The sequence below is a fragment of the Aptenodytes forsteri genome, unplaced genomic scaffold (assembly GCF_000699145.1).
Source record: "Aptenodytes forsteri isolate BGI_AS27 unplaced genomic scaffold, ASM69914v1 Scaffold119, whole genome shotgun sequence".
In the NCBI taxonomy this organism is placed as follows: domain Eukaryota; kingdom Metazoa; phylum Chordata; class Aves; order Sphenisciformes; family Spheniscidae; genus Aptenodytes; species Aptenodytes forsteri.
Window position 1 is genome coordinate 12,436,142 of NW_008796165.1, and position 9,290 is coordinate 12,445,431.

The following is a 9,290-nucleotide window of genomic DNA, read 5'->3' on the forward strand; positions in this document are numbered from 1 at the left end:
CTCGGGGGCCCCCGCGCCCCCCTCGCTGCGCCCCCCCGTGCCCCACCGAGGAAAACCATCCGCCAGTAACCCCATAAGTCGAGTGACTGGGCGGGAAGCGGTGGGGAGGGGCTTGCGGGGGCTGGAGGGGGGGGGGGGAGAGGGGGGGGGGGAGGGGCGGTGGTGCTGAGCCTGTGCGCTCACTCACTTTTGGGCAGAAAGTTCATCTCAAGGCTGCAAAAACAAGCCCAAATAGTGGTGGTGCCCCTTTGGCTTGGAAATGAGCCAGGTGTGGGCCAACGTGCCCTGCGGGGCAGCGGGAGCCGGATGCTTCCTCCGAGCAGCAGTGCTGAGCACAGGGGGTGCAGGGATGGGAGGGCGGGACAGGGACCCACCCACCCACATCGCTGCACGAATACACACAGAAAAATTAAAATATGCTTTAAAAAAAAAAAGTTCAGTTACACTACACAGGGAAGGTTTCTCCCCATTGGCCCATCTGTGGCTGGCGTGGCCGACGCTGCGCTCGCCAACTGCTCCTTAACGCTGCCCCTTTCTCGCACTTGGCCCCTGTGCTCGCATCCGTTGGGGGCCCCACAAAAATCATTCACTATTATTTATTCATACCCTTTATTATTGAGGCTGTTGGGTGAGGCTGCCCTGGGTTTCAGCGCTGTGGAGGAACCAGGAGGGGCTCCAGGAGGGTGGCCGGACCCTGCCCGAACACAAGGTGAAAGCTGTGCTGGGAGCAGGCACCCGCGGAGCCGTGGCTGGGGCTTGGGCACCATCTCCTGCTTTCTCACTCCTTTTCTTCCACTCTTTCTCGCTTTCTCCTTCTTCCTCCATCAGCATCTGAGGAAATAAATCACATTTATTATTTATTGCTATCAAAATGTGTCAGCTTGCCTCAGGACGCAAGAAGAATACACAGTAGCCCGCTAACAGAAAATTAAAAACTTTGGGTGGAAGTACAGGGTGGTGTTCAGGCAGAGAAACGCGGGCGCTTTGCTGCTCTGCCTTGGAGGGAGAAACGATGGGACGTGCTTACAGGGAGATTTGTACGGCACGAAGCCTGTCGAAAGGTATGCGGTGCTGTGCACGGGTGAGAAGCCTGCTGCCCTGGCTCTCCCTTTTTTAGTGAGGTTTTATTTATCACTATTTGATTTTTCATCAGTGGAAGAAATACAGGCTGAAAACCAGGTTCTGACCATAAAAAACAAAGTCTGCAAGCAAGCCCTTTTTTCCCTCAAAAGGATGCTCCGTAGCGTGGTGGGTGATGAAGTTGCAGTGAGTGCGGTGGTGACAAAGTATTTATACCGAATTTCGACACATTGGGCATTTTCACCTTTCTTTCCCCAAATGCGGACTGTGCCAAATTGCTTTTGTATTGCTGATATATAATCTTCAGAAATTTTCAATCTTCTCGCAAGCTTATTGTTATTGCACAGATATCCTGAAGGGCTTACTCACATGTCATGAAACAACAGCCTTTTAAATTCCTGTTACTGGCGGATCTGGCTACTTAATCTCTTCCTTAAATGTAAATGTTCTTGATGATGCAACAAGAAAGGGACTCGGGGAGCATTACCGAGGCAGTGGGTTCATCCAATGTCTTTTATCTGCCAAAAACAAGCCAAGACTGGAAATATTTATTGGTTCAGTACTTCAGCAACACAGTATTAATTGCCTCCGCGTGTTTTGATAGGTAGTTAGCACAAGGGCATTAATGAAAATAGCACCACTTCATTTTAAAATTAACTGCTTGGCCATTCAGCAACATGAGCTGATAAATTATGGCAATAAATTTGCAAAGGAGATTTATGCCACCGTAACTCGTGTTCGGGCCCGCAGGCATGCTCCGGTGGTGCCGGGGGGACGGGAGGACGGGGGCCACGGCCGGCACCTCCCACCTCCCTTACCCATAGGCAGCTCCACGATTTTTTGAAATCCTTCCAGAAGTTTGGGTCCAGGAGTTTCGTGACCTTTTGGGTCAGTTTTGGTGCTCCTTTAAAATAAGTGATGCTCAGGGGGCAAAGGGACCGTCCTTGCTGCAGGCAGCTGGAGGCATGGCCAAGTCTCCAGCGGCAAACGGGATACTCTGAGCCACCTCCCATTCCTCCGGATGGATGGATGGAAATGAAGCCGATGTTTCCCCGTTATTTTTATCGAGGCCATTGGAAAGGAGAGGCGCCACCTGATAAACCATGCAATCGTCCCTGCTTTCCCAAAAACCTTTGAAATACGGAGTGAGGCTGCTGGTGCTGCAAACTGGCAAGATGATTATAATTATTATTATTATTATTATTATTATTCAGTGAATGGCCTCTAGCTTGCCAGCACTGGACCCAGCATGTATTTATTTCTGTCCCACTCTTCCCTCCCACGGGGCAAAGCAAAGCGTCGCTGCGGTTCAGGTCAGACCCAAACCCACCCCTTTCTCTGGGTTTGGGGTTTTTTTGCACGATTTGCTCAGGACAGGAGGCGATGCGCGGGCAAGGGCCACAGCCCACCCTGTGCCACAGAAATATTCATCTGCAGAGGCATGAATGGCAGCTCCCTGCCTTGGGCGGCGAAGAAATTGGAAAATGTTCCTATAAATGTGATTCATACGACATAACACCTGCCTGCACACTGCATTATCCAAACCTATTAGGGTGAAGGAGACGCAGCCAACTATTTTGGTATATGGGGTTTAATTTCTCCCCCCCCCCCATTGTTCATTATTTCCCCGAAGAAATTTCATAACCCAGCGCCTTGTTTTTCCTTCCAAAGCTAAAGAAACACTCTTCTTCCAAAATGCTGCATTTTGTTATTGGGTGGAAGACGCACAACTTTTAGAGAAACTTCAGCTGGATGTTGCATTTATAAATAAATGTGACAAATTTAATAGGGTAGGATAGGTATTTGAATTATTGATTGTTAAATATTTAAGCTCTGAGTCCCCATCCATCAGCATGTGTGAGAAAGCTCGGGGCAGATTTATGATGCTGGAGTTTTCCTGGTTAGCTGGCACTTGGCATTTCGATTAATTATAGCCCACACATTCGGGTTTTTTCAGGATTTGTAAGAAGTATTTATAAAAGATGTCCCTATTATACCATTTAAATATTGTTTGTGCAACTGGAACATGTTTTCTATTGGGGATTAATACACTGTTTGATTTAGGGGAAAATTAAATTAGAAGGTGTAAGTCTCGGGAGACAGATGCTTTATTTGAAAAGGGTTTCCACCACTGGAAAGCACAAAGTTTTTCTTTTATGTATAAATATTTTGCTCCGGGTGTTTCCCAGGGTCTGTGGGTAGGTGGGAAGCCTCAAAAGTGCCCTCGGCGATGGGGGGCAGGAGGGGAAGTACGTGGCGGGGAGGGGGGAGGATGAAATATGTCGTATTTATTAAAATTAAGGGATTTAGTGTCTCCCCTTCTATTGATTTCCTCAGGAAGGTTGCAAGCCCCATGGCTGCGCCCAGGCCCCAGTGCAGGAAAGATCTGTGCGAGGGGAGGAAACCGCCTGGGACTCTCGGGTCAATAATACACCTCCAAAAAAAAATACCACCCGAAATACGTAGCTGTATGATAGATTGTAATTGCTCAGGAAGAGCCATTACGGCCTGTTAGGTCAATACTCTGCATTTCCAAAGTGCTTTAATTAATACATATTTATATCAGGTAATAGCAGGGATTTCTCTGAGCCATGGTATTAGGCCAGGAAAGGCTCCTAACTTTCATAATTCGAGGGGGCACAAGTTTAGTTTCTTAGTGCTTTATTGCACCTTATAAAAATGCATCTTGATGTCATGAGCAGCAAGAAAATCTCCATCCAGCACGAGCATCGCATCACCCCTCGCCTGGGGAGGCGATTCGGGGGGTCCCGCATGGCATGGGGGGCAGCGATGTCCCCAAAGCTTTGCCAACTTGCCCACCACAACCCCCTCATCCTTCCGCTCCTGGTCGTTCTTTTGGAGTCATGAATAAGTTGCCAGCAAGATAAATTACCATTGCTGCGGGTTGTACAGCGCAGCACACTGCAGCGGCCAGGCTGCACGGGGATGAAGGATGCTGGCGCTGGGGAAGGCGCCCGGGCACCCCGGATTATTTTGGAGAGGGTGACCCACACCCTCCAAAGTGTTTTTAAGTGATAACTTCTGCTTTCACACAACAAGTCACCGGTCCTGCTCATGGGGACCGCGGGGCTCGGCCACCTCCCCGTGTTACCCATCTTCCTCCTGGGCGCTGCTGTGATGCTGCACATGCAATTAAATATATGCCCTTAAATTGCTGCAATTCTGCATCTGCTCAGGGCTCGGTCCGGTGTTGTGAAACTCACAGGACATCGATTTACCTGCTATAGTAATCCCAGGCGTGTGCCTTGATGTGAGAACTGTAGGTGTTACATCTCCCCCGGCTCTGAAACGCAGCCCCTGGTTGAGCTGTGCGTGGGCTGGGAGCTGCCCTGCGTGGCGAGGGGCAGGTGACCGGCAGGTTATAACCGCCTGAGGTAACTCTAAAAATATAAATGCTATAAAGTTATTGATTTATTTTTTAATTTTTTTCCCCCCTCAACCACAAATTAGAAACGGCACTGCTAAAAATCACTGGTCTATCCACAAATTTTAATTAAAACCTAAATAAATCATTTTCGCCGCTGCACTTGCATATAAACAATGAGGGAGATGGCACACTTACAGCGGCTTGTCAACGTTTGGTGACTAATGAGTCGCTGTGAAAATACAATCTGAAGGGCCAGAATTGAAAGCAGATTCCTCGGCTAACGAAGGGCACATGCAACCCCGCTGCGGCCATTGCGGCAGAAGGCACCAAAACCACCTCTCGGGGCTGGGGGGGGAAGGAAAAATTTCGTTAAGGCTGGCAGGACGAGTCTTTATTAAATAAAGCGCGGCTCTGTAATGCGATACTGCAGCTGCAGCCTTTTCGCCACATTATGGAGTAATGTTTTCCCCTGTCCTTGTAGCAAACAATAACCATATGCTGGATTTGTTACCAAATGTTTATTTTATTTCTTCATTAGTACACAACGAGGACTCAGAAAAAAGGTTTCGTTGCTCCAAGCGCTCCGGAAGAGCTTTTAGCCAGGGACCCAGATAACTCATGCAGAAGTGCTCATGCTGCTGCCCAATGCCCGCTTGCAGCGGGTGCCGTTTGATGTTGCACTTTGCTGTGCGTTACCGCGTGACCCCGTTGCACCCCTGGATCCAGGGGTCCCGGTCGGGGACGTCCGGCATCTGCAGGAGTGGAGGAGCCGGGATGGGTGCCACAAATCGCATTGCTCCTCCCGCCCCGGGGCACCGGTCGCAGCACCGTCAGGAGGAAGGCCAAGCGAGACACCAAAGTTAAACAAATTCTTCTCCTGTGTTTTACAAACTCTCCCTATCTGATGGGACAGGCAGCACTGGGGCCAGGGGGACCAGCAATTGTTTGACACAGCAGAAGCGAATTTCTGGTTGCGTGCTGGAGCAGAGACCTCGGCTGCCTGCTGGTGAAGCCCACGAGCTGCTGATGTCCAGCACAAATGGAACCCCCGAGGTCCTGGTCAGCTGCGGCTCTCAAAAAGCCTCTGAACTAAAAGCCAGTTTTACAAAGTAGCCTTCCCCTTTCTAAAAGCGACAGCCTTGGCCAAGCCCTGCTCAGGGCACTGGGGCTCTGCCTGCGGCCGCAGGGGCTGGAGGAACCCATGGGACATCGCTGGTGCCTTCAGGGACCATCTCCAGGTGGTGCTCCTCAGGCAGAGGGGCCGTCGCCCATCGACGGTACGATGGGCTTGGGCATGGCTGTGCTCCACCGCAGAGCTGCTGCCCCACATGGACCCCTCCACTCCACATGGACCCTTCCTCTCTGCATGGACCCCCTCATCCCTGCATGGACCCCATCCTCCTCACATGGACCCCCTCATCCCCACATGGACCACCTCCTCCATGCACAGACCATCAACCCCCCATGGGAAACTGTCCTCCCAAGGCCAGCATTCATGTTTCAACCAGTAAGTTTCCACAAATGCTTTGAGTTTGACAAAACACCATTTTCTTAGGGAACATTTTCTCCACCAAACATTTAAGGCAGACCTAAGTTTCAAAGTTTGGGATTTCCCCCCCCACAAAGGGACTGAGAGCCTCCAGGCAAGAATCATAGAATCATAGAATCATTGAGGTTGGAAAAGACCTCTAAGATCATCGAGTCCAACCGTCGACCCAACACCACCATGTCCACTAAACCATGTCCCTAAGTGCCTCATCTACTCGTCTTTTAAATACCTCCAGGGATGGGGACTCCACCACTTCCCTGGGCAGCCTGGTCCAATGTTTCACCACTCTTTCAGTAAAGAAATTTTTCCCCCCATCCAATCTAAACCTCCCTTGGCACAACTTGAGGCCATTTCCTCTCGTCCTATCACTTGTTACTTCAGAGAAAAGACCAACACCCACCTCGCTACAACCTCCTTTCAGGGCGAGCCGCAGCAAACCATTTCCAGCAAAGACCAAAGAATTGTCTTGCTCCCAAAATACCCGAGAACGATGCTATTTCCACCAAGAATGATGCTGTTACCACCAAGAATGATGCTGTTTCCACAAGAACGATGCTATTTCCACCAAGAACGATGCTATTTCCACCCAAGAAGGATGCTATTTCTTTTTGGGGGTGATGGTAACTCACCCCAGAGCATCCCAAGCAAGGAAAAGCCTGGAAACGGGAGCTGGACTGCCTCGCTCGCTTTTGCTTTTTGGTTCCCCCCCTGCCCCTAAAGCAGCCTTGTGAAAAGAAAGAAAAATATTATGTTGTGTGTGTTGCTTCTGCAATTCAAAGCCCGGTCTTGACAGGGGGGAAAGAAAAAAAAAAAAGAAGGGAAAAAAAAAAATAAAACCGCCCCCAAAGAAAAATATTATGTTGTGTGTGTTGCTTCTGCAATTCAAAGCCCGGTCTTGACAGGGGGGAAAGAAAAAAAAAAAAGAAGGGAAAAAAAAAAATCAAACCGCTCCCAACTGCAGCACATGCTCATGGAAACAAGATGTGGCGCACATGAGGCTGTCCCAGGGAGAAAGTTTGCTAAAAATAACATATGCAGATTATGTACATAAAATGTCATGAAATATCAGCACATAAAACCGTGTGGTAGTTCAGGCTGTTGCAATTACAGCTCAAATGTGCCAGATGAAGGACACGCAGCATTTGGTGCGTCCGCAGTGGGAGCGAGGCGTGGGGCCAGCTCCTCTCTCCAGCCATTGCTCGCAGCACCGGGGACCATGGCCGGCCTCACCATGCAGAGCCGAGACCCTGCAAAAATATAGGGGGATGGGGCTTATTACTATTTTCTGGCTAAGGAGGGACAGGGATAGTCCTTGGGCTGCCTCTAAAGCCCTCGTACCTGCAAAGGGTCCCTTCTCAGGGGCTGGGGAGGGGCTGGGTTGGGGGCTGCTCCATCAGCCTGGAGCAAACCTGGGCACGGCTGTGGTGGAGCTGCCAGAAACACCCAGACTGGAGGATTTCCAGTTGTTGAAGTTCACCTGGGCACAGGATGGGGCTGTGGCTGGCGAGCCGAACCTCTACTTGGAAAGCAAATCTCAAGGTAATTTTTTACCCAGAGCATCACTCATCCTGGGTGAAGCAGACACCTAGCAATTACTTTGCCAGAGGAAAAATCCTGGTAACTAATTTTGCTTGTGTATGGGAGGATCTCAACACACCTCGAGGCACTAACGAGGCCTGCCAGACCCCCCTTGAGGTCCTTCGGGGTGGCATTATAAGGCGGCTGACATTTTCCGTGCTCCCTCCTTAGTCTTCTGGCTGCAATATAAATTTTCCTCAAGTTCTGCTTTTGTTATTTGCATGCATCTACACACTGTTTGTTTTTACGTGGTGACCTACATAACTCATTTTAATACATACTGAGGCGGCGGGGTTGGGCTGGAGAGGTGTTGGGGGGGATGCAGTGGCTCCGGCTGCAAGGAAGCTATCGTTTCTGTATTTTGGGGAGGACGGTGGGGGCGATGGCATCCCCTCCCCTCACTGTCCTGCTGGAGCCCTCTGTGCCAGTAGAAATGGTGTTGGGCCGTTTCCACTGGTGGCCAAAACCATGGATGAACTCGTCTTAACTGTCAATTTTAATAAAACATTTATGTTTTATTTGATTTCTGGCCCCCTCTTCCCTGTTTGCTCCTCATGATATAATGGCTCTTGTTAGCAGAAACACAGTGATGATCCGTGAGCCCCCAACCACGGGAAAGGTGGGGGGGGTCCCTCAGGCCACGTACTTCCACGTATATGGGAATATGTATTTTGTTTCGCAATTTGTCCTCACATAAGAGCCATCAGGACGTGCTGCTGTTGTCCCCATGGCAAGACCAGCCTGACCCCAGGTCACCACTTCTGCCTCTTCTTCACTTAATATTAAATATTAGTAATTAAATATTAGTAAGTATTTAAGTAAAATGGAGTTGGCTCTGATTTGGGAAAATCGTAAGTTATCGGGTAAAGCCAGTGGGGTGCAGGGACACCCTGCCCGGAGGGGGCATGTCCCCCCAGGGGCACCATGCTTTGCTCACAGCCTGGCTTTGGGAGTGGCTCCCTCAGCACCACGTAGGTATTTGGGCGAAGACCTCCCTGGGCATCTCGGTGGTGCCCGGTGCCTACGGGGAGCCAGCCTCTGCCCTCCCCGATGGGTGCCAGCACCCCCCAGCCCTTACAAACTATAATAGTCTCTTAAGTTATCCATGTTACACATTTTAATCACTTTTCTAGCAAATAAAGCTTTTACCCAGCTAGTTGGCCAGAATTAAATTACTTTACAACAGATTTTTATTTCTCCCCCCCCCCCCCCCCCCAAGGATACTTTTTATTTCAGCAAACACACGCTGCTCCAGCGGCTCCTGGGCCGAGCAAGGCCCTTTGTATGGCGTACAGAAAAGCACCGTGATTCATCGCTTTCTCATTATTTTGTGCTTTTGCTGGATATTGCCGGGGAATTTTTTTTTCTCTTCCTTTTCTTTCTTTCTTTCCAGTCCGCTTGAAAGGAGCTGATGGAAGGAGAGAAATATTCACCTCCCAAGTTTGCTCACGTGGCCGGCGGCAGCTCAGCAAACTTTTCTTGCCGCCATCCCCGCGCGCGGTACGGTGTGTGCTGGCACGGCGGCGCTTGGCAACCCCAGCGCTGGGACAGCCGTGTGAGGAATGACGCTGTTTGTTTGCTCTGCGTCCAGCTATTTGTCACTGGCCATTTTGCCTCCAAAGCTTTAATATTTAATGAGATCCGGGCTGGCCGGGCGCTGCGCAGCCATGGCCGGGCACTGCGGCTCGGTTTCCT